This window comes from Rana temporaria, chromosome 5, assembly GCF_905171775.1.
Source record: "Rana temporaria chromosome 5, aRanTem1.1, whole genome shotgun sequence".
Taxonomy (NCBI): Eukaryota; Metazoa; Chordata; class Amphibia; order Anura; family Ranidae; genus Rana; species Rana temporaria.
In genome coordinates, this window is record NC_053493.1 from 203,522,432 (window position 1) to 203,549,697 (window position 27,266).

Sequence of the window (27,266 nt, forward strand, 5' to 3'; positions counted from 1 at the left end):
AAAGGACACACATTTTGTTTGGGTACAGCGTTGAATGACCACGCAATTGTCAGTTAAAAAAAACGCAGTGCCAAATTGTAAAAAGTACTCTGGTCAGGAAGGGGGTAAAATCTTCCAGGGCTGAAACCTGAGCCCCCCCCTGACCTACACCTGCAGTCAGGGATGTAAGGGCGGCAATCTTCACCAGGTTAGTGACCTGGCCTCTGCTCCCTTTCTGGACATGTCTGCCTGAGCCTCCCTTGGCTTTTCTAGCTTGGTTCCTATGGTGTCTCCCCTCTGGAGGAAACACAAATAACTGAGGAGCCAGCAGGGGAGGAGGAAATCTATAGAAGGCTGGCGCGGTGTTTCCTACAGAGGGGAGGAGCCAAGGTCTCTCAGGTGGCTGTCCTGAAAGACGATTAGGGGAAAAAGACAAATATAGAGGAAACCCTGGAGCTTACAGCAGAACTGAGCTACATTAAATTCCAAATAGGATAACAAATAAGTAACCGTAACCTAATAAGGATTTCACTTTTTTTTACCACAGAGTGGTTGTTACAGACAGTGCCATCCAGCTTCTGAATCCCTCTCAATTTTAGCAATGATAAAGGCATTAGTGCCCAAGCCCAGAGCACATTTTCAAGGAGAGACAAATGCTATGATAGGAAATTATGGGGTTAGTAGCTGGTTAGCAGCTGGTGCACAACAACAGAAACAACAGTAATATTTCTTCCCGAAGAGACAGTAGGCCCATAACTGCTACATACAACAACATCGCAGCTTCATAAAATTAGAGAACATCTTCCCCAGTTAGGTAGAGCTGAAGGCATACAGTATTGCTGAAAACTTTAGTGGGCTCCAGATTGACCACTCTGACTTGTGTATCTTACTTGTTTGGAAGGGGGGCTTCTTGGGGCTGTGTTGTTGTTTAGAGTCATCTTTAGAGATCAAAGCCCCATTCAATAGGGAGTCCATGTATTTTTTAGCCTATGGAAAGATGTAAATGGCAAGTGTTCTTCAGCTGGAGATTGAAGGTGGATGGTTGCAGGTTATGCAAGGGTAAATTATACCCATTGCTGATATAAGGCTGAGCAGACAGGTGTGAATGCCTTGCATTGGCAGGAGACCCCATTGGACTAATCCGCAAGCAGCAACAACTGATGACCATCTATGAGGAGGTTACAAGCCTTCCTGTGGTGTTGCATAATAGACTGCTTGTTTGGGTAGTTTAAAAAAACGCAATATCACTGACTGGGCTTTAGCTTGGTTCTCTGGAAGGGGTTCCCACTAGGTGCACCCTTTCAACTGTACACATAGCACATAGGGATTGATTTACTAAAGCTGGAAAGTTCAAAATCTGGTGCAGCTCAGCAAAGAAAGAAGATCCAGAAATCAGCTTCCAAGTATTTTGTCAAAGCTTAATTGAAGTTAGAAGCAGATTGGCTACCATGCACAGCTGTACCAGATTTGTCACTCTCCAGTTTAAAAAAAAGCAGAGTTTGGCGGGTTCGGATGGGGACAATGTTATTTTTGTTTGCCCCCCCCCCCCCCCCCCCCCCAAGAAAATTACCACCGGCCACCACTGGCAGACAAAAATTGTGCCTTTATTGCTCAGTCTGTTCAGCCTTCAGCAATGGGTGTGTTCAAGAGGCAAGCTGTCATTGGGAGGGTGTGTGCGCTAGAAGCAGGTTTTGATTGGTCGGGGCAAGGGGGGGTTATGTTGGCTGAAGAAACTACAGAGTACAGGCACGGTGTGTCTGCACAGTGTCCTGTACCTCTGAATGGCCAGGCAAAGGATGAAAACTGCAAGCACAGGTTAGTGCTTTGGTTAGTTTAGAACAGGGGTCTCCAAACTTTTCAAACAAAGGGCCACTTTATTGTCCTTCAGACTTTAGAAAGGGCCAGATTGTGGCCAGTGGGTGCAGAACATGTCCTGGGCCCAGCACCAGTGAGAATAAATGTGGCCTCAGGGTGGGTGGTCAGTAGGAGGAGGAGTAGGGCCCCTATCAGTAGGAGGAATAGTGTCCCATCATTGATATAAGTTGAAAATATAGTGCCCCCTTGTTGGTGTCAGTGGAAGGAATAGTGCCTCATATCAGTTGGAGGAATAGTACCCCAAGGACTGCATAAAGGCTAGCAAAGGGCCACACCTGGAGACCCCTGGTTTAGAGCAAGGAAAAAAGGTGACAGGCAGGATTAACTAGACACTTCAGAAGAAATATGTAGATGAAAATATTAAAGATGATCTGTAATATACACATATGTGAATACACACTTGCTGTTGGAATGCAGTAGTGCTTGTTGTTTAATGTAGCAATCGCTGCCATGGAAGCAAAGTCTGTGATATAATCTTAACCACTTCCGGACCGGCTCACGCCGATATACATCACACTTTGAAGAGGGATATCATTGTTATGGCAGCAGCTAGCTACCATAACCCCAGCATCCACTTCTTCAATGAGCGGTCCGGTTTCAGATAAAAGTTGTCTCTGTGGCAGATTCACCACGGTGTCACTTTTATCGTAAGCGGGAGAGGGGCTCCCCCTCCCTTTGTTCTTCCGGTCCCCTCGCCGCTTACCGAAGCCATTGGTAGCGGCGGAGGCGATCAGGTCCTCCCCCTGGCTTGGTATGTAGATGAGTGAGGGGAAGATAGCCCCCACCTGTCTCCATACCATTGCAGGGCGGAAACGATGTCAAAACGTGCAACCTGTAGAATTTTTTAAACGTTGCCTATGGAGATTTTTAAGGGTAAAAGTTTGACGCCATACCACAAGTGGGCGCACTTTTGAAGTGTGACATGTTGAGTATCAATTTACTTGGCGTAACATTATCTTTCACAATATAAAAAAAATTGGGCTAACTTTACTGTTTTATTTTTTAATTAAAAAAAGTGTATTTTTTCCCCAAAAAGTGTGCTTCTAAGACCGCTGCACAAATACGGTGTGGCAGAAAGTATTGCAACGACCGCCATTTTTTTCTCTAGAAAAAAAATTATATATATATATATATATATATATATATATATATATAATGTTTGGGGGTTCTAGGCAATTTTTCTAGTAAAATGTTTTTAACTTGTAAAAGTTTGTCTTTGAGGCTGGTGGACTTTAATCATACCGTAACAATTAAGATACATGTATATAAAACTAATAAAGTTTTATTGAATTAACATCAATAGATTGTAAAGTTCGGGGAATCAGCTAGATCATAGGACACTTTTCAATGAAAAAGGAGGTTTATTAAACTTAAATAGCTTCACAACAGCAAAACAAAAGAAACAACAGTCTCATCGACTTGTAGAGCTCAGAACTGCTATCACAGTTAAACAGTCCTTACTTTATGTTGCAGGTAACTTTCCCAGCTAGCAGGCTTCCAGGCAGGACACTGCCATGTGTTTTCACAGATTTTTCACAGTCTCCACTATACTCCACACCCACCTACAACTTCCTGTCTTGTTTTTAAACCCACTTCCTGTCACAGGTGAGTTAACCCTTTTGTTTCCCTAAAAGGACCACAACCCAAACAGAGGGGAAATATAGCATCCTTCCAGGACCCAGCCATGGCGTCCTGTACAAAATTTAAAACCTACTTTTGCCTGGGCTTGCCATAATCCAACATGGCCTTTGAGGACTCTGCCCTTCCTTTGGCTGGCTTTCTGTTTGTGGCCCCTGTTCTGGCCCATCCCGGTGGGCGTGGGGCTCCCCGGGGAGAGCCGAGCGGCGGTAACGCTGCTCTGGCTCTTGCTTGTCTTGATTGCGGCACACTGCAGGGATTACATCTGTGTATGTGTGGGCGCTGTTTTTTAGACACTGCGCATGCACCAATTTGACGCACGCACCCTGCACTGTTAGCCCATAAAGTAATACAAGGCACCACATATCCATTGATGCTGGTTATTAAACTTGAAGAGTTTTCAGTCTAAAAAAGATCTTGTAAATACTGTAATCCAAACTATTTCTTAATGCAAGTCCAGATTGCTACACACATAGCGGTTAGATTGTGTGTATACATAAAAACGCATGATCAGTGATACTCTGTTAGTTATATTTAAGGAAAACGAATGTTGTGCTGTGTTACTAAATTAGATGTGTCTTGGTTATTTGTATCCTAATACAAAGGATCATAATATTGTCACAAAAATGTTTATATGTGTAACAACATCATAAATCCAAATAAAAAAAATAAAATTACACCAATATTCTATCTTTAAACCTGCTGGAGCTAACAGTGGTAGTGGCTGTGTTTACATGCGATTTATCCTTGTACTTCTGTGAGTAGATACACAATTACTGATTTACAACATTTCTCGGTTGCACCATGGAATGCTTGCATATCTTTTAAATGGCTTAATGTACATGGTGAAGTTAAGGTGGAAACAGTGAATTCCTGCTGATGTACTCTGGAGTTTCTGAGTGCCATTGAACAACTTGTTGCTGTGATATCCCAAATGATCCCAAGGTTGTGGAATGGATGATTACTGCTAACATGCTGTTATAAGACCACCTATAATTTTGTGTCTTATCACTTGCAAAGTGGCTTCACTTGGTGGTGGTGTTAAACTCACAAGGCTGCTTGTTGTCATTCAAAAGTGGAAAAATATGGTAAAATTTGCATTAGTGGTGAAATCCTACACACATTTACTTGTTTCTTTTGGACATTTGAATACAGGTTTTAGGTTTATTAATTCAATTACTGTATATTTTTAATTTTGTGTGTCACTTTGGAATTGTTATGTCATCCTCTGAATTTAAATGTTTTTCAATTTTATTTGGATGTATGATGTTAGAACACATATCACATTTATTTTAGACAATTGTATGATCCTTTTTATTGGGATACATATAATCAAGACACATCTAATTTAGTAACATAGAGCAACATTTGTATTCTTTTTAGTTTTGGTTCAGCACTGGTATAATGTGTTGTTTGTGAGTGCAGCTGTGGGAGATTTGGATATAGATTTTTGCTGAGCACCAAGCACAGTTTTTCTACCATTTCGTTATATAGAAGGATTCTAATGACTCGCTACATTATAAGGACTTAGGTGTAATAAACTGTGACGTTTTTTCTCTGTTCAGTTCTCGGCAGTTCTCAGAGGAAAATTATCTCCTTTGCAGCCGGTTTAATAAACTGAGAACTGAAGTTCTCAGAGGGAGAACAGAGGAGAAGTGTTTCCTCTGAAAACAGCCGAGATCTGTGTAAAAGTGGGTGGGCTGCCTGTAATCTCGTGAGATATTGTGAGATTACGGTGCAGCCCAGTTCAAAAAGTGAAACTAAAGTTTAAAAGAACATGTAATTACATGTTTTCAGACATGTGATAACAATATATATATATCCACATGGGTGTATATATATATATACACACACACACACACTGTATTTATATATATATATATATATATATATATATATATATATATATATATAATATTATAATATATGCACACACAAATACATGAATATATATATATATATATATATATATTCATATTTTTTTGTGTACAGTATAAGTGTGTGTGTATGTGTGTGTATGTATATATATATATATATATATATATATATATATATATATATATATATATATATATATATATATATATATATATATATAGCTGGTGAATCTGGAAGGGAGATATTTCAGAGGAAGAGCTGTGAAAATCTTCAGATCTCGGTTTATTAAACTGGCCGTTTGTAACAAAACAGCCATGTGCTGTGATGAGAAGTGGAAGTGAAGAACATGTTCTCTGCTCCTTATCTCAGTTTATTAACCACTTGCTTACTGGGCACATATACCCCCTTCCTGCCCAGGTGAAATTTCAGCTTCCGACACTGCGTCAATTTAACTGACAATTGCGTGGTCGTACGACGTGGCTCCATAACAAAATTGACGTCCTTTTTTTCCCACAAATAGAGCTTTCTTTTGGTGGTGGAAAGTGATGGTGAAGCGCTGTGAACTAATAATATAAGGGGGATCTCAATACCTAACAGATAGGTAACCCTAAAGTGAAATACATAAATGAATAAATAAATACTAGGTGACTATTACAGGGAAAGAGAGGTGAATAAACAACATATAATGTGAACATAAAGTGACACGAATGTACCAGGCTGGATAAACCAGAAACACAGTAGTAAAGGTGCACGGATGTGAACCAAACAGTAGCTTACACAAACTAAAATAACTGTGTACAGAAACAATGTATAACAAAAATACGTGAAAAAAGTCTATTTAAAATAGTGACATTCCAGAAGACAGTCCAGTGTGAAAGTAGGCAGGCTTCGGTGCGCACACCTCTTGTGGTACTAGATGCTCACCTCAGAGCCATAACACGGATGGCTCAAAGTACCAAACAATGTCTCCCTAGGGGTGCAGTCACACGGATTGAGGTTGAGATTAAGGGGGCTCCTCATCAAATATTCATACAAACATGGAAGCAAAAATATATGGATAATAGCATAATCCTGTGGGAAACCTTGGAAATGATATATTACATATACACACACTCACATTGAGGCTGTGGATAGTGGACCTGTCTCCACGAACACCGCATTCGTATCCGGAACTGGTATGCTGGAGGATCACTGACAGACAAAACAACTCTCACTTCCACCTTCCAACTAGGAGTTACAGAGCCGACACAGACCGACGGCGATGAGACGGCGTATCAGGAGATACGCCATTGTATCTCTGCTGTGAATCTGGCCCTTAGTTTTTATTCCACCATACGTCCCTTATTCGTTGGTCAAGAAACAGTTTAGATCAAGCTCTATGTTGAGGCCCAGTGGTCGCATAGTTCTAGGACGATGCAACCACTGAGTCTCATTTTGTGATACCGCCCTGGTGAGGTTGGTCCCTCTCCAATGGCTTGTAATTCTATCTATTCCATAAAATGTAAGTTTACGTGGGTCCCTATTATGGAATAGATCAAAGTGCTTGGAGACACTATGATTTGGATAACCTTTAAGGATATTGGCTACATGCTCATTTATCCTCACCTTCAACTCTCTAGTGGTCCTACCCACGTACTGAAATGTACATGGGCACTCCAGGATATAAGTAACATATTTAGAATGGCATGTAATAAGTGGTTTAATAACAAATTCTTGTTTAGTGACACTTGAACAGAACTTGCTCACTTTTCTACCCTTTCTGTTGGTACTTTTGCAAGATCTGCAAATAGTGAAAACCTGAGCCATCAAGAAATGTTAGTGGTTTTGTAGGTAGATCTGGCACATTGCCCGCTATCATATTCCTAAGACCTGGGGCCTTCCTATAAATAAAGATCGGTTTTGGAGGTACAGTAGGACTTTGGCCAAATCTGTATCTTTCAACAAAATAGGCCAAAATTGATTGAATATCTTCTCAACACTTTTATATTGTCTGTGAATGCCAGATAAAAAAGCCAATTCACCCTGACGGGGAGGCCTAGTTTTGGATTCCAGCAATGTTTGCCTATTCATACCCAAAACTTCTTCCTTAATACTTAATAGTTTGGTTTGGGGGTACCCCTTGGCAATGAACTTATCAGTGAGCATATTTGCTTGTTGTTCAAAGTCAGTGGTATCATTGCAATTTCGACGGATGCGCATATATTGCCCTTTCAGGACAGCTCCCAACCATTTTGGGTGGTGACAACTAATGGTTGGCACGTATCCGTTCCGATCCGTAGATTTAAAGAACGTTTTCGTGCCAATTTGGCTACCATTTTTCGTAATGGTGAGGTCCAAAAAATTGATGGAGGTCAAACTAGATTCAGCTGTCAAGCTAAGGCCATATCTATTGGTATTCATCTGAGATAGAAACATTTCTAATGTTGCTTGGGAACCCTCCCAAAGCAATATGATGTCATAAATATACCGTTTGTAATAGGCCACAGATACATCCTGTTCTCTAAATATAGTTTCCTCCTCCCATTTATTAAGGACCAAGTTAGCAACACTGGGGGCATAACAAGCCCCCATTGCAACACCTTTTATTTGTTTATAGAAGTTGCCCTGGGCCCAAAAGCAATTGTTCCCCATAGCTAGGCTTAAGCCTTTAACTAGAAATGAGGCTTGGGCCTCATGTAAGGTGGATTTTTCCTGAAGTGCCTCTGTTATCGCTATGATAGCATCACTTTGTGTAATGTTGGTGTACAAAGATTCAACATCTATTGTCACCAACCACGTTGTATCTGTGACGGCTATGGAGGCAAGAGATTTTATAAGCTCTCTACTATCTTTAAGATAGGCTAAACCCTGTGTTACCATAGGTTGGAGGTAGATATCCAAGTACTCACCCACTCTGGAGTACAAAGAACCAATCCCACTAATTATGGGTCGGCCTGGGGGCTTGGTCCTATTTTTAAAAATTTTAGGGACAATATATAGAACAGGTGTGCGTGGTACTTTGGGCACCAGGTACAAAGCTTTTTTTTGTGTCAAAATGTTTTGATCTACTCCATCATCGACCCAATTTGAGAGTTCTTCCTTAAGTTTCCCCATTGGGTCCCCCGGGAGGGGTTGATAGGTGTTGGTGTCACTCAGGAGACGTTGGATTTCTCCATAGTAGTCTTCCTTAGTAAGTAGCACCACACCCCCACCCTTATCTGCCGGCCTTATTACTATATTTTTATTTTTATCCAGTTTTTTAATACCTTCCGTCACCAAACTATTATTATTAGTGTGTCTATTTACTTCCAGATCTTTAATTTTTTCTTGCACCATATTTTTAAACACTTCCACATGGTGGTGTGTTCCCTTATTGGGGTTAAAGTTGAGTTTCCATCCCAAAAACTTTGTTTCATTATTGTGCTCATTAGACCTAAAAAAGTAAAAAAAAAAATTTTTTTTTTTTTACTCATCTGGAAATGCCTGTTGCTATGCGGTCCCACGAAATCTGCCTTTGAAAGCACCTAGGATTCTGACATCATCTCACTCTAATGCTCCTGGGAAATGTGTGTCATCATTTTCCAGGATGCAGTGCAATGTCCAATTATCACTCCCCATCCAAGACTTCCAGGAAGTAAGTGCTTGTAGACTTCACAATGCCCACAAGCAAAATGACAACGGTGTAGACATAGTTTTATAAACTATCTTTTTTGAATATCTATGCGGATACAGAATTGTTCCTCAAACCACTATGTTGATAACCCATTGAGGTTTTTTGAGGTAGGTTAGTAGTTTGTTGTGAAAAATGTTTTTTAATATTCAGTTTTCTAACATATTTTTCAACATCCACAAATAAATCAAATTTGTCTAGGTTTTTGTTGGGGGCAAATTTTATACCTTTTGACAGGACTATGAGCTCTGCCTCCGAAAATGTTCAACCCCGGCTAAGTTGAATATCCCTTCCCCTAGTTGTCCCGGGGACTTTTTCTTCCTGGCTCCCCCTCTCTTTCCTCTTGGCCTAAATTTTCTTTGGGGGGCTGGGATATAGCTGGGGGAATTTTGTAGGGCTCCTTCCTTCCCCTCCATTCCCCCCGCCTGTTGTTAATTGGGTTGCTGTTGAGCTGGTCTCCCTCTGTGATTACCCCTAAAGTGACCACGTGGAGGTCTGGGAGCATAATACTGCTGATATTGTGGATAATGATAATCCATAGGTCTGTTGTCTAATGGAGCAAACCTATTTTGAGTAGGTGCCATATAAGGAGCAGGATAATAATCACTGAGGGTAGGTGGGTAGTTACCTCCATAAGGGGGTGGTGGACCCCTCCCTCCCAATTGGTGCAGACCTTTGGGTTGGGATGGGGTTCTAGTTTTTTTAGGGGTTTGTGTTTTGACTTTGAACTTGGTAGCTGCTTGGGTAACCACATTTGAAACTTTAACATCTCTATCCATGGTAGTTTCTGTTGATCCATTTGGACCTGAGTTAACTTGCCATTTATAGACCTTCAAGTCGTTATAATCAGTGACGTCCCTCTGATACTTTTTGAGTTTTTTATTTTTGATGTCCCCATCATATTTAGATAAGTGGGTCTGAAGGACCTGAGCCCTATCTAAATATTCTTTGGTTCCCATATGGGGTCCCATTTGTTCTTTTAAATCTGCAATGTTGGCTTCTAACAGGACATTTTTAGCTTTACATCTCCTAATCATGAGCTGCATGAACTTTTGCTCACACACATTAAAAAATTTAAACCAATCATCCACTAAGGAGAGATCTTCTATACCGTCATTGGGGTGCACATCCCACCTCAACCTCCTAGGGGTGAGGTTTTTGCTGACGTACACCTCAAATGACGCTATGTCCCACCACAGCCTAATTTGTTCCTCCATATTAAGCTGGAGCTGCTTGAAACCTCTTTCAAGGTCCAAATTAGGACTGGGTTTTTGTTGAAATATTTCTTCCAGATCAGTCTGCCGACTCATGAAATTAAATACGTCCATGGCTGTGCAGATGAAACTATAAAATAGCTAAGATATAAGGAAAAAGGATCTTGCGCCAAAAATAAATTGTGAATTAAATGTGACTAAATGAATCAATTAAATTAATCAAAAAAGCTGCTCCCCAAAATTTCCAGTGAACTGGAGATGGATACAAAATAGCAAAGCAGGGGGCGCTATACTAACTATAAATGCATAAGATAAATACCGTATTTTCCGGCGTATAAGACGACTTTCTGGATGCAAAAAAATGCATCCAAAGTCGGGGGTCGTCTTATACGCCGGGTACGGTCTCTGCCATCACTCACTTTTTTCCTGAATAGGTGGTGTGGTGCGGTGACAGTCTCCGTGCGGCGAGCGTCAATGATTTAAAAGACGCTCCTTCTTCTCAGCGTGTTCTGTGATAGGTGGAACACAAATCTTCCCAGCAGCACCTCTGTTCTGTGTTCCTGCTTCCCCAGCGAGGACCCATCTTTCTATTCGACCTAAAGCCGTACAGCCACATATTTTACGTTTTTTTAAATAAACGATATCATGCTATGGCGGCCTCTTCTTTCTCTTTTTTGCCATGCTTAATGACGCCTTAAGCCAAGCTGCAGTCAAGGAACAAAGGGATTACTTGCCATAGTTTGTCCTTTAGTGACAACAAAGCCTAATTTGACCTTTTTTCTAACGAATAAGGTCAACGACATCTGGTAAGGTGCCATCCTTATTAGCACAATTGTGGTGTACTTGGAAACCATTTCTTTACCTGTTCAACACGAATAGAAGATTATCTGAGCACTACTATGCACTTTATATGGACTTTTTTCACTGTTATATTGTAACGGACTTATTTATGTTTTGGTATATGTATGTTCCGTTGTGACATAATTCTAGGCAACCACTTACCTTTTGGGTGGTGATCAGCCGTCTTGCATTGTTGGCACATATTTATTAAAATTGTTCAGTATTTATGTTATGCATTTATAGTTAGTATAGCGCCCCCTGCTTTGCTATTTTGTATCCATCTCCAGTTCACTGGAAATTTTGGGGAGCAGCTTTTTTGATTAATTTAATTGATTCATTTAGTCACATTTAATTCACAATTTATTTTTGGCGTGAGATCCTTTTTCCGTACACCTTAACCTGTTAGCATGGGTACAGCAATGTAATACACAAAAAGTGAGGTATGTCATGCAGAGTAGATCTCTTTGAATCCTCCTAGAGGTGGCCACCAAACATCCAGGTCTTTAAACAAAGTTCCCTGCATTATCTCTTTAATAGTTCAAAGTAGGTTAAAAAGGAAAAAAGTGCATCCTGGTGAACATGGGTTCCTGGTTAGAAGTCTCTGACCATTTTGTTGTCTAATGCCACGTACACACAATCGGAATTTCCGACAAGAAAAGTTTGATGTGAGCTTTTGGTCCATGTGTAGGCCCCATCGGACATTTTCTGTTGGAATTTCCTACAGCAAAAATTTGAGAGCTGGTTCTCAAATTTTTAGACGGGAAAATGTTCTTGTCGGAAATTCCGATCGTCTGTATGCAATTCCAGCGCACATTCTCGGCTCTTTGGAGTGTTGTACGTCACCATGTTCTTGACGTTCGGAATTTCCAACAACATTTGTGTGACCGTGTGTATGCAACACAAGTTTGAGCCAACATTCCGTCGGAAAAATATCCACGTTTTTCTTGTCAGAAATTCTGATCACGTGTAAGCAGCATGAGATGACTTTCCCAATGAGACACATAGATTGAGTATGCTTGCTTACACCCATCATTAATGGCAGGTGGGTGTATCACATGTTCAGGCATATATAACTACGCTCACAGAATCCCAGCCTATATTACAATGTACAGGAATATCTCCCAATTGAACTGTTTGCTTACAGTGTGTTTGCTTCATGTTAAAAAAAGATATGAATCAAGAATAGTTTTAGAGTTTTAAATAATCACTTTCCCTATATTAAACATCCCCCTGTCCAAAATCTCTAGCCCCCCAAACCCAATCTAAGATAAGCCTTTAGTTCCCGTTTGTTTACCTTACCAAGAGTTGAAAGCACCAAGTAGGAAACCATATTTTTTTTTTTTTTAAATTGTATGATATAGTAAAACTAAAGCTGGCCATAGATGAAACTATTTCCTTTCCTGCAACCACAGGTTGCATAAAAGAACATTGCTTAATTCCCCCATCAACACTGGCTGTGCCGATTGAGGAATCCCTCCCGCAGAACCATTGCCCCCCCCCCCCAGGGGGAAGGTGGGGCTGTCCCTAATGGGAAAACACAGTGATTACTGCTAGCGACTATAATAGCCATCACCATAATTGCATGTAAAATCTGACTGGCTGGTTGTACCCAAGTTGATTAACTTGGGTACATTCTGCCTGACCATACATGGTTCGAGTCTTGGCCAGTCCCTGCTGAATCGGTCAAGATTCAAACAATCTTTGTCAGGCTTTAGCTGTCCAGTGGCATCTACACAATGAACAGAGGAGAACACTTCTAAACCTTCCCTTTGAAGAGAATGTATGATGGTTTTTACATAATGTATTTCTTTATTTTGTATGATCAGAAGACAAAAAAAACATAAAAAAATTATAAAAAATTCAATTAGGAAGTCAAATATGAAAAATTGCATAGTAATAATATGTAGTATCCAGTCAGCAGGTGGAGTTCTCTCTATGTAAAAATTAACCTATAAACTTTATATTGTAAATTAACTAAAATAATTTTACTTTAAACTGCAATTTCCTTAACATGTAGGGTAGATTTGTGTACTGCAATGTTTCTCAACTCCAGTCCTCAAGGCGCCCCAACAGGTCATGTTTTCAGAATTTCACTCAGATGAAATGTCTGTGGTAATTACTAAGGCAGTGAAACTGATCAAATCACCTGTGCAAAATGATGGAAAGCCTGAAAACATGACCTGTTGGGGCGCCTCGAGGACTGGAGTTGAGAAACACTGGTGTACTGTGTTACCTATCTTTGCATTATGTGAGGCACTGACTGGCAGGGTTGTGGACAATGGGTCAGATTCACGTAGAGCGGTGCACATTTAGTTTCTCCTAACGTATGTCATTTAAGTTACGGCACCTAAATTTTGTGACGTAAGTGCCGTATCTACAGCGCATTTGCGCCTGCTTAACGTAAATCCTGAGGCGTAAGGCGGGGTAATTGCAAGTGGGAAGGAAGTGGGCGTGCTCCATTGAAATGAGCCGTGACCCCATGCAAGTGAAGGGCCGGCAGTACTGCGCATGCGTGCACGAATCTGCACCTCACTGGGCATGTGCAGAACTCGGCTCGGCGCAATCAGCGAGATAGGAAAAAGGCCAAGCGTACTTAGTGTGAGAATCGCCCTGTGCTTAAATAGCCCCAGACAAACGCACTTCCATTGCAAAAGTACATCCCTGTGTTCCCCTTCCTAAAGCAAGTGTCTTTTGCTCTGTTGTCTGTGGCTGTTTGTTGGTTAGTGTAGTATTGTTATATTAAAGATTTATTGTAGTAGGAGGTTGTAGTAGCTGTGTGTATTTTCTGAGCTTTTTTTGTGTCTGTTTCTTCTGTGTTTTTTGTTAGAATTTGTATTAGCTGTCAGCCTGTTTTTTTTTTTTTTTTTTCTGTCTGATTTTTGTGTGTGTTTGTTCTGTGTCTTTTTGTGTCTGTTCTGTGTCTTTTGTCTGTTTGTTCTGTGTGTTTTTGTGTTTGTTTGTTCTGTTTGAATTTTGTGTCTGTTTGTTGCTGAGTGCTGTGTGGTGAGATGGCACCTAAGAGAAGGAAGTTAAACTTCTCGGTGCGTGAGAAGCACTTACTGGCCAGGGCGATCACCCAATTTGGGCGATTTTTGCATGGCCCTGACAGCCGGGACGTCACCCCGGCCAGGAAGAGGGATACCTTACAGCAGATTACTGATCGGATCAATGCAGAGGGGGGGGAGAGACAAGGACCCCAAGTGGGATTGCCAAGAAGATAAATGACCTGAGGAGCCTGGTCCGTGAGAAGCTGGCCAAGCAAACAGCCCATGCCAGGGGCACTGGAGGAGGCCCACCCTGCACCGTAAGGTGGACTGAGGAGGAACTTGCGGTGGCCCGTTGCTTCCACAGCCAGCAAGTGGTGGGCCTGCCTGGCTTTGAATCTGATGATCCTGTGAGGACAGGTAAGTTTTTTTTATTTCCATCTGGTGAGTAGCATGTGTGGGGGGGGGGGGAAGGGAATATGTGCCAAGTGTGTGGATCCTCCAACCTGTGTATGTTTTGTGTCCTCCACAAATGGCCAGGAGGTTGCTGGGCCATCAGGCCAGGCTGCACCACCCCCAGGACAACAGGCTGCTGAGGAGCCCCAAGAAAGGCCGGAGTCCCCAGGGCAGGGGAGTGGCCACAACTCCCCTCATGAGGAGGTTCAGGGGGAGGAGAATGAGGGGGGGGGTTGTGGATGACCGGATGGACATTGCCAGAGAAGTGATGTTGTGTTGGGATCAGGATTCCCTTGCGGCTGACAGCAGTCAGGCCACCATCAGGGGTAGTCCCTCCCACTCCTCCCCCAACAGGGCTGACCCCCCAGGGGGCTCCCCTCCTCCCAGGCCACAAGCCTCAACTGCAGGCAGGAAGGCCACCCAGAAGACCAGGGGGTGGCCGAGTTCCTGCCTGAAAATCTGCAGAGGGACCAGGCCCGTCAGACACAACATCTGGGTCAGGTCAGCCGGACTTTGGCCCAGATGGAGGAGAGCCTAGCCTCCATCAATGAGTCAGTCAGTGACGTGGGCACAAATTCTTTAGCACTTATAAATTGCTTTTGTGAGCTGCAGGCTGCCACAACAGGTGTGGCCCTTGAGGTGACTGCCCTGACCCAGGCTGTCCAGGACAACACCCAGTCTGTCCAGGCCAATACGGCAGCCCTCACTCTGGGCCTCAACAGGATCGCCGTGGCCTTGGAGGGCAGGCCAGCAGGTGGGCAGCCACCCGGGGAGGCTCTTCCTTCCCCTGCTTCCCCCCCATGAGTCTCCCCTGAGGGGCCGTGGCCAGCCCAGACGTAGCTCACGCCGCCGCCATTGATATTTTGGGTGTACTTTTGATTTTTTTTTTTCTGATTTTATATTGTGATTATGATTTGTTTTATGTGTGTGAATGATGTATGAATGTGGGGGTGACATTCCTGGTGAAAAAGGGTGTCACCCTCAGTTTTGGTGGAGTAGGGATCCCCAGGACCAGGGAGAAGTGATCCCAGGTGCATGTGAAAGGTGTATGAATGCACAGTGACATAATTGGAGCCGTGGCGTGGCATTACTGCTCCCTAATACCATGTGGTTTTCTTGGGTCTAATCCAATTCGATGTGCATGTGTGGTGTGTGTGCTAGGGACCACAGTGGGTGTGCATGCATGCATTCTCATTGTGCCATGTTTAATGTGTGTGTTTACTGTGCAAAGATGCCTTCTGCGAGGCGTCTCCTGATTGCTGCTCCCTCAGTAGACCGGGTAGAGTTGGTTAGGGGGGGAATGTCTGGCTGGGGGGTCAGGTCGTCAGGTCATCACGTATGTCAATCTCCAGGCCCCTTCTCACGGCGAAGTTGTGCAGCATGCACCGATGATCTGGCACACAAAGTTTGGGGAATACAACAGGGTACCCCCAGACTTATCCAGACTTATGAGCCCAAATGTGCGTTCCACCACTCCACGGGTACTTATGTGTGCAGCATTGTATCTTTCCTCTCCTGGGGTTTGGGGGTTCCGGAATGGAGTCATGAGATGGGGTCCAAGTGCATATGCAGAGTCACCTGGAAGGGAAAAGACAGGAGGATGTTAGTCATGCATGTGCCCCTCATGATGTCTGCATCATGGGGGGGGACAGTCATACCTGACACCCATGTCACTCACCAACCAGCCAGCTGTCCCCATACACATTCTGTTCAAATTCTCTGGAGATGTTGCTCTGACGGTATATGAAGCTGTCATGGCTGGATCCTGGGTGTTTGGCACAGACGTGCCATATGAGGCATTGGGCATCCACTATCACCTGTACATTGATTGAATGCCAATGCTTCAGATTGCGGTACATGTGCTCTGTTTCACGGGGGGGGCTGTAGTGCCACATGTGTGCAATCAATGGCCCCCACAGTGCGTGGGAATCCTGCAATTTTGTAAAAATCTGTCATTGTGTTCATTCGCTCGACCTCCTGGGTGGGTTTGATGATTTGGTTGGCCATGCATCTCAGGATTGCAGGGACAACCTGGTGCAAACATCTGCTAATGGAGGATTGTGACATCCCAGCCACACCTCCACTTGTGCGCTGAAAAGAGCCAGTGGCAAGGAAATGGAGTGTTGCCAGGACCTTGATCAGTGGCTGCACTGCATGTGATCGTTGTGTTGGGCTGGTGAGGTCATCCTGCAGGGTTGTGGTTAATTCCATGATGGCTTCACTGCTGAATCTGAAGTTGCGATACACCTCAGAAGCAGTCATGCCAAACACATCTAGGCGTGTGCGGTATATCCTCTCCTGTGCCCTTCTCCTCCTCCTCCTCCTCCGTTCCCTCCTCTTTCTTTGTGCCTCTAAAGTCACTAGTATAGTTATGAGCATGGATGCCCCTGGCATGGTGGCATACAGATTGTTGTCCTGCAAGTGTGTGTGCTCAGCTCTTCCTTAATGGTGTTGCTTTAGCTGACCTTTACACGGCTGTAGCAAAGTTAGGGCAGCTTTTATAAGGTGTAAATTTACTCCGAGAAACTAACAGATGCGCACAGGGCGTAGCCTACGCCACACAAACTTAATTTTGTGGATCGCCGTATCTCCCTCATTTGCATCTTTGCCTATCAAAACAGTGGTGTGTAAGGCGTATTTTGCACTCTAAGATGCGCCGGTGTAATCGTTTTACGTCGGACGGAAAAAACTGTTTTTCAGGCGTATCTCGTTTTGAGGATACGGCGCAAAGATACGCACGGCGCATTTTTCAATTACGCCGCGCATCTCTAGATACGTCGGCGTAAGTGCTTTGTGAATCTGGCCCAATGTGTATATGTTTTGTGTCTGCTTTGGAGAAAACATTGTTTTTCTTATATCTTACAGTATATCTCATATCTCTTGCTTCTCTTTCGCAAACAAATCCAAGCCTAGTGTTTTGTGCACAGTCTCCACACCGTAACTGTTCTGTTCCAGCTACCCCTATAATGGGGATTCCTGAGGGCCATGACCTTGTGGCAGCTTGCAGCAATGAAAAAACAGGGACCACTAGACTTTCTGATCCTTCTCCCCCTGCAAGAGATCTAATGAAGACCAGCTGTCACCAAGACCTGTGCCTTGGGTAGGTTCATATCAGCTATCATGGGGCACCATAATAGATATCCATTTTAGCTTACAAGTTTTTACATTGCCAACTGCTTTCAGGCATGGATTCCAGACATTAGTCTGTATGTCCATCTATGCCCTTTCTACTTTATATTGTCCCCCTTGTCATCTTTGTATTTCTTCCATTATAAGGTTAATTTATAGGCAACTAGATTGCTTCCATTGTGAGGGAAGTTGCACCTTGCAAGGTAATTTGCCCTTAGCTTAGTGAATGTGGCAACAATTTCCTTTGCAAATAATTCCCAGTCACATGCATGGAAAAAAAATTAAGCTAAAAGAAAATGCATCTGCAAAGTGCAAATACCCCTGAAAAGTAAACAGCCTATTTGCCCTTAGTAAAGGAACCTCTTTGTATTCGTGCAAGCATCCCTCACTTGCTGTTAAAATTATGCTTGTTGCCTTAGTGGTTAGTAGGGTGCAGGTGGTAGGTAAATTAGCCAGCTGCCCAGCTTGCTGAAAACAGAGAGACGGGCATCCATTTTCAGTGAATTTGGGCAGGCAGAGTAATAGCACAAGTAGGCTTTGTCTCGGAAGTACTAAGAGTATTTGTATATACTACTGACCAGAAGCTGTGCATTAGGTTATTAAAAAACATTTGGTATGCTACTACCAAGCGTAATGCTTCTAGTAAAGTGGCTGCACTGTTTCAAATATGACCAGATACCCCTGTAATTTAAAGTAAAGTAAACAGCCAGATATAGTTAATTTCTAGAAAGTACTTTGCTTCATTTGACACTTTAATATTGTAGGAATCTGTTGGCAACTATTTAAGAACTATACTTGCTTCTAACGATTATGTTTCTGTACTGGGAGCTCCATCCCGAACCAAAAGCTTTAGTAAGCACATTTTATCCACTTAGAAAAACAGAATCTTGTGTCTCTGGCCATTATTGTAATCTCTTTTTACATGCAACATGATCGAGGTAAGTGGATTGCTGTCACAACATTACTGCAGGATTTACTTTTTCAGTTTAGCTCTCAGTTCTACTCTAAGCTTCAATGATAAACACAGAATGCCATAACCACTTTTGTGCTGACTGAAGGAATAATAGTATAGTAGAATTGTACAGTATAGCTGTATACTGTAAGCTAAAACCTTGGTTTCCAGGTTTACCAAGATCAGCACACACCTACTTTAACACATTCTTGGTCCTGATTCTTCTCAAATTCATTGACGCTGCGCGCATGCTTCTTCCTATCACTTCTCAAACTTATGTTGTTACCATCTGATCATTCTTCTCATAGTTTTATATTTCATAATTTATTTTGGTCACTGCTTTCCTTCTCCTAATTACTTGTCAGCCTTCTGTTTCCTTTTCTTTTACTGTCTCTAGCCTTCTCATAACAGATTTCACCCTGCTTCTTCGCTCAGTGAACTCTAACACACTGCTGATATTTTAAAGACTTTCATAGATGTTAGGCCAACTTTTAATAGCTGCCTACCATGGCTAATCCTGCTACTGGGTTGCAAGCCTAGTACACCTGGATCATTACTAAAACCTTTATTACCAATACAAGTCACACTGTGCTCACATCCCTTAGGACAGTGATGGCAAATCTTTTTGAGCCGAGTGCCCAAACTGCGACACAAAACCAACTTATTTCTTTCAAAGTGCAAACACCAGCGGCTATGTACAGAGGATGGGACTGATCATCCCTCTGAATGAGCCCTAAGGGACCAAAAACGTACAATTCTGCCAGATTCGTTCAGAATGCAGGGTTTAGAAATGCATTGTGCAACATACACCGACCTACCTGACCATTACATTGACCTACCTGACCATTACACTCACCTACAGGACCATTACACTCACCTACATGACTATTATATTCACCTACATGACACATGCACTGACCTACCTGACACAACACTCACCTACCTGACACATGCACTCACCTACCTGACACATGCTTCCTGCACTACTCACATCCCTATCCTCCCACACACAGTACAATGTATATCGGAGGATCCATTCTCCTCCTTACTTTTCCATGGCCTCATCGTCCAGCTCTCCCCGGGCAGTATTGTAGGAATTCCTGTCATCCAGCTGCTCCTCGATATCCTGCCATCCAGCTGCTCCTTGATATCCCGCCATCCAGCTGCTCCTCAATATCCCTGCCCCTGGAAAGTCAGCTAGCAATCACTGCACCTCTCCTCATGGATGACCAGCTCTGAGCACTGCCCCCCCCCCCCCTTAGGACAGACTGAACCAAAGTCATCCTGGAGCAGGGGGAGCTGTCAACGTCACTGCCACTGATACAAGGAAGGGAGCCGGCTTCTCTGTGCCGGCATGTCAGTGCAAGTGACTGTCTGGCTGAGGGATTCCCCTGGCGTGCGGTTACAGAGATGGCTTGGCGTGCCAGCTGTGGCACCCGTGCCATAGGTTCGCAATCACTGCCTTAGGACAACTGGCTCTGTCAGTAAAAATCCTGCACCAGTGATTGCGGCAACCCCAATACATCATGGGACTTTATCCCCAGCTAACATAGAAAGTAGATATGTTTTAACTACTTATATGTATATAATACAACTAAAAACAAACTGGTTTTCAAAATTCCTACAAATATACTACTACTAAACCTGCAATTATCTACGTCATTAAGACCCAAGAAGTCTCACAAATCCAGGGCCACCCCCAAGTATTGAAAACTCTGTGTAGCATACATTAGCTGTAGACCATTGCAATCTTTTTTTTTTTCATTCAAATTTATGTTTATTTTCAATAAAAGTACATACATTTGTACTAAAACAGCAGTATACATTTCAGTAATACACAGTAAATAATAAATCCAATGCATTGCTTTACATAGAAGATGGTCTTGTCATAGAAACTGACTATCATATACAGCCATATCATATGCTATCACCATACGGTGAGAGTATAACAGATTGTAATAGTTAAAAAGAAAAGCTAGGTATAACCAATAATTTATAATTAAATAAATAAAAGGATATTTCTATATACTATATAAATCCTTAGGCTTATTGTTGTCACACAATAAAAAACCCCATGTGTGTACTGGGTCTAATTTCATGGAACTAATAAAGGACAGGATTTCTGTATAACAAAGACTTCTCTGACACCCCCACTGGGAACAGTCTGTGTCCAAGAGGTTAAGCAAACCTTTAAATCCCCCTTCCCTCCCTCCAATAATTATCACCAATACCACCCAGTCACTGTAAATATATATTTTCAAAACCCTTAACATACCTAACATCCCCAAAAATTTGGTGGAATCTTTTGATAACCCAAACATAGGCTAATACAAATGTTTATATATATCTTTTTTTTTTTTTTTTCTAAACATAACACTCTGAGAATGAGAAATAACAAAGATGTTATCCTCGTGTAAAAAAAAAAAAATTATCAAATCAAATAACAATCAATGAAAAGAAGAGAAAAAAAGAGAAGAAAAGAAAGAAAAAAAAAAAGAAGATCAGGGGAAAGTAAAAGGAAAAAGAGATGGCAGCCTGCCTGTCAATGAACAACATCGTCCTAAGGATATAAATATCACCACAGCCTTTATGGGATAATAGATATTCCCATAAATTTCATCCACGGTTCCTATATTTCATGGAAAAGAGTAGACATATCCAACATGGAACAGACCCTCTTTTCTTGTTCCATAATCCATGTAACCTTTTGTTTCATATACCGGATGGAGACAGTAGATTTTTTCCACGCAGCTGCAATTGTGATCCTGGCACCTGTCAGAATGTATAGGATGAGTTTTCTAGTAACCTTGGAGGTTTGGGGTAACATCCCGTTAAGTAAAGCGATAGTGGGGGATTGATGCAAATTACAGCCTGTGACACGTCTTATTATGTTGAACACCTTATTCCAGTATCCACGTATTTTGGGACATTCCCACCATATATGTACCATAGACCCCAATCCCTGACAACCTCTGAAGCAAAGGGGCGAAATTGACGGATACATGGAAGCCAGTTTAACGGGAACTAAATACCACCTAGTATAAATCTTTACATTAGCCTCTACAAGGGATATATTCACAAATCCTTTAATGGATCTAGTATAATTACTGCACCAGTCAGATAAATCCCAGTTGTTATTAAGTTCCCTTTCCCAGGCCAGCATATGAGGTAATTTGGTGCAATTATTAGCAAGCGATTGATATATGATTGAAATATTCCCCTTCCTGATCAAACCCTGATCACAATTACTTTCATAAGGTGTCAATAGTCCAGAGATCGAGCCACTATCCCATAGGCTTTGTGCATAGTCATGTAGTTGAGAAAATCTTAATTTTTCTGAGACAGGAAGACCTAGCTTGTCAATGAAGTGTTGTTTAGGAAGTGGACCCGAGCGCGAAAAAAAACGGCCTATACGATACAACCCTTTGTCATGCCACCATTTGAACGAATCTACTTCAATTTTAGAAACAAAGAGTGGGTCTAGAAAAATACTCGATAAAGGTCTGCCTTTAGAAATTAGAGAGGGATTGTTTTTAAGTGAATCCCATAAAACAAAGGCTTGAGAAAGAGTCGGAGATAAAATAGAAGGCCTATTCTTGGTAGGACTCCACATTAATTCCTCTATCGTTAGATTCGGGGTCGCCTGCTCTTCTATATCTAACCAGTCAGGGCGTTCATGTTTAAGAAAAGTTTCCGATAACTGTGCCAATCTTGCTGATTGATAGTACCATAATAAGTTGGGTACCCCCAGACCCCCCTGTTCAGGCAAGTTATAGAGAGTGCGAGATGGAAGGCGTGGACCCTTATTGTTCCAAATAAACTTGATAATCTTTCCTTGAAAGGATTTTAGATGACTTTTAATTATCGGTATGGGTAATGATCTAAAAAGATACAAAAGCCTAGGGAGAAGAGTCATCTTAACCGAGTTAATTCTACCAATCCAACCTATATTCTGAGTCCCCCAATCTCTCAAATCTTTCTCAAGTTTTCTATACATAGGTGGATAATTGGCCAAATACAAGTTTTGGATGTTGGGAGTCAAATAGATACCTAGGTATTTGATATAAGAGGTGTCCCATTTGAATCCATAATTTTCCTTTAGTAGAGAAACCGTGGATTCAGAAAGAGAAACATTGAGGGCCCTAGACTTGGCCATATTCACAGTTAGACCTGAAACTATAGAAAATTTGTCTAAAAGAGAATATAATTCCGGTAGGGATGTATCTGGAGCGGTCAAAAACAGTAAAAGGTCATCTGCAAACAAGGCACATTTATGTTCCGTTTTGGCACATCTAACTCCTCTGATGTTTGTGTTCTCACGAATAGCTATAGCCAAGGATTCCATAACTATTGCAAACACCAGGGGAGACAGAGGACAACCCTGCCTAGTACCCCTATGAATCTCAATAGGTTCCGAAAAGATACCCTGAAAGCGTATATTAGCTTTAGGATGAGAGTAAAGTGCAGATAAGATTCCAAGAAATTTCGTGCCAAACCCCCAACGTTTCATCACTTCTAACATGAATGGCCATGATACTGAGTCAAATGCTTTCTGTAGATCAATAGAAAGAAGCATTCCCCTTTGATTAGTATCACCAGTCCAACCCGAGTTCAAAATGGAGATCAGATCCACAGCCCTCCTAACCTGATCAGGACCTTGCCTTCCAGCGATGAAGCCTACTTGATCTTTACTAACATACTGGCCAATGAAAGAGGACATTCTATTGGCCATTACCTTAGTGAGTATCTTAAGATTGTTGTTAATGAGGGATATAGGTCTATAGTTTTCCACCAGGCTATGGTCTTTTTCTGGCTTTGGGATAACCGAAATATAAGCTAAATTAAGTTGCCTGTCTATGGGAACTCCACCGGTCATGTGGTTGAAGAATTTAACCATGTAGGGTGTTAAAATGCTCGAATATGTTTTATAATAAGCACTTGAAAACCCATCAGGGCCCGGGGCTTTATCTAATTTTAGGTTTTTAATTACTAACAATACTTCTTCAGCTGATATGGGAGACTCCATCATTTCTCTATGAACTTCAGTCAATTGAGGTAGAATCAAATTGTCTAGAAAATCATCCATTCCCTCTGAAGAAGAATCATCAGTGGATGCATAAAGCTTAGAAAAAAAATCATGAAAGGCCTCCATTATCTTCCTAGGATTCAGGGTAAGAGAACCATCAGTCATCCTTATTTTAGGGAGAGACCGCGATTGAAATCTGGGTGAGAGTTTATGAGCTAGCATCGGGCCTATTTTATCTTTAAATTTATAGAAATTAGCTCCAGTCCATTTCATATCTTCCCCAGCTTTGGTGGTAAGTACCAAGTTTAGGGCAGATCTAGCTGCATCAAGTGCCTGAGTAGGAACGTTAAGAGGATCAGATTTATGTTTTTTACGTAGCTCTATATAGTTGTTTTCCAGCTTCCTTATGTCTATGTTTCTTTGTTTCTTGAGGCCAGCGGCCACTTGTATAATTTTGCCTCTGATAGAAGCCTTGTGGGCAGCCCACAGAGTTTCAGGGGACACATCTTCTGTATCATTATGCTTAAAGTATTCTAGAAGAGATCGCTCAATATCCTTCATTAGGACAGGGTCCTTCAAAATAGACTTATTTAGTGTCCAATGAGACACTTTAGGAGAAGTGTCCTCTCTCCTCAGTGACAATAGAACCATCGAGTGATCTGACCAAGAAACATCAACTATATGAGACTTAATGGCAGCTGGGACGTGATGGTTAGAGATTAATATATGATCTATACGCGAATAAGAGTGGTGAGGGTTAGAATAGTGAGTATAGTCCTTAATTTTGGGGTTCATCTCCCTCCAGATGTCAGTTAATCTAGACTGATGTAGAATGCGTGCTACTTGTAGACTAAGTTTAGTCGGTCTGACGATTCCCTTGACAGAAGGTTTGGACTTATCCAATCCCGTGTCGAAAGCTAGGTTAGAGTCTCCACCCATAAGAATGATCCCCTCCATGAATGGTCGGAGGGTATCAAGCATCTGTGAGAAAAACTTTTTCTGACCTCTGTTAGGAGCATAATAAGAGATAAATGTGTATAGTCTGCCATCAAGGGTACCTTGTAACAATAGAAACCTACCTTCCGGATCTCCAAATTCTTTATTCAGGTTAAAATTACAATACCTAGAAAACAAAATGGCCACACCCTTAGTTTTGTTTTCAGCTTTAGCTAGATAAAACAATGGAAAGTGGGCATGCATAAAGGAAGGGTTGTATCGTTTAGGAAAGTGGGTTTCTTGAAGGAAAACCACATCCACACGGAGAGACTTGTATACTTGAAAGGCTTTGCGCCTCTTAACAGGAGAATTCAACCCCTGAGTGTTGTGAGTAACAACACTAAGGGGTTTAGATACATCATTCGATCCAGCCATAAGTCTTTTCTACATCTATGAGCATGCGGGACCGTACAGATATCATCAATAGTCTCGCAAATACGAACAATGGCAGGCAGGCTGAAGAAACGAAGAGAGTATGAAGAAGAAAGAAAAAGAAGTGAAAAGGAGAGATAAAAAGAGAAAAATAAAAAAACATATGGCACAATAAACTATTAGATTGTGCAAGGTCAATTCGTGACCCAGAATGGGGGAAGAGAATGATTCTCCTTCCCTCATTCAAACAAGAAATTTTTGTATAGTCCCAGAAAAGGACTATATTCTTACCCATTGGGTCGACAAAGTGTCGACACAAGAGGTAAGTTGAGGTTCAATACCTCACCGTCGTCAGTTGCCGACAGATTAAACATTACACCTTAAAACAAGTTTAAGATAAAAGGCAAGTGAATCATAGGATGGCCCAAAAACAGTAGGAGAATAATCTAAAGAAAAACGGCATTAAACTAGACATGTAAACCCGGAATCTTCTTTGTTTTTAAAAAGCATCCGGGATAAAAATTCATCTGAATTAAAGATTAAGAGATACGTCCTGGATAAGTCTATTCAATATCAGGGTGCTTGGTCCCCTCCAATTTTCCTGTACTTGACCTTGTTCCAAGGATTTTGAGTCGGACTAGTAGGTGTGTTCCTCTTGGCAGATGGAAGTTGAGGCGGATTAGTGTCCATGACAGGATCAAGAGATATAATTTTCAGATCATACAGAAGTCGTTCACCTTCTTGGAAATTATGTATTATATGGTTTCTACCATTATAATTGAATTTTAAGGCGAAGGGGAAAGCCCATTTATACTTGATGTTTTTGTTGATGAGGGCAGACAATAACGGTTTCATTGCTCTTCTTTTCTGAATGGTATATGGTGAAATGTCAGAAAATATTTGTATATTAGTACCTTGGTATTGAAGATTCTCCTGTTGTCTGGACCGTTTCATAATGTCTTCTTTGGTGGAGAAATAATGAGGCTTGACCACCACATCTCTGGGCAAACCATCTCTTCTCATTGGACCTAATGATCTATGAGCCCTATCAATTTCCAATTTTATATCAGGTGCAGATAGAAGGAGGATTCTCATAATGTCTCGTATTGCTGAATGAACGTCCATAATGGACTCAGGAAGACCCCTAACCCTGAAGTTTTCTCTTCTTGACCTGTTTTCCAAATCGTCAATCTTAGTTTGAGCAGCCTCCAGTTGTTCTTGTAGGAAATGGATATGATCATCATGTTGTTCAGTTTTAGAGACGTTAGTGTCCAATTTATGCTCAACTGAGTCTATCCTGTTGCCAAGACATTGGAAGTCTGCCCTAATATCTTTAGTAATTTTCTCAGCCGTGTGAGCTAAACCCCTTTCCAGCATTTCAGAGATCCTGTTATAGAGATCAGCAACATTGAAAGAAACTTCTGGAGCAGTTTCAACGTTAGTAGTCACTTGTATAGGGTCATGTGATGGAGAAACCATAGGAATCCCATGATTAGCCATTATAGGTGTTATACCCTCCCTTACTACAGATGAAAATAAAGCTGAAGATGTAGTAGAACTTAAGGTAGGAGGTGATGAGGAGGGTGTCACATGAGACGAGAAATGTTCAGTAAACTTAGGATCCACCACAGGTACCTGAGGACTTGTATGAGGAGGGGTGTCCATATCAAAAAGACTCTCCTTGATAATTGAGTTCTTATTTTTTTTGCCCTGTTTCCCCTTCATATAAAATAAGTGTTATAGTGAATTCTTATCAGCAGGGGTAGAGTTGTTCTATATCGTAAAATCAACAGTTCACTCCTATATCAGCTCCTATAGGCATAACAGTCTTATAACCACCATCTTACAGTGGGTATTGCTTATGTGAACTGACCAGGTCCAGATTTGAGCCTTTACAGTAAGTATTGTGAAAAGATCAGCATCATAAAAATGTCTCAAATTACGTATCATGCAGGTGTCATATTAGTGGATAGGTCTGCAGCTATCTTCGACTAACATCGGACGGTGAGTAGGAACCCCTCAGTAAGTTTCCATTGCAGGAATAATCATAGGATAATCCGATATTGTATAACACAGGCCCTGGGGACCGTATCGAGTTGGTAACCAATCTCTGACTACTGTGATTAGTCTATTATTGCAGTCAGGTATCCAGTGTACAAAAAATTACCTCAGTGTAGAGAAGGAATAAATATAATAAAAATTCCAAATAGTGTGATATAATGGATTATTTAGGTTGCAAGATGTTACGGTGAACTGGGGATAAAATCCATCTACACTC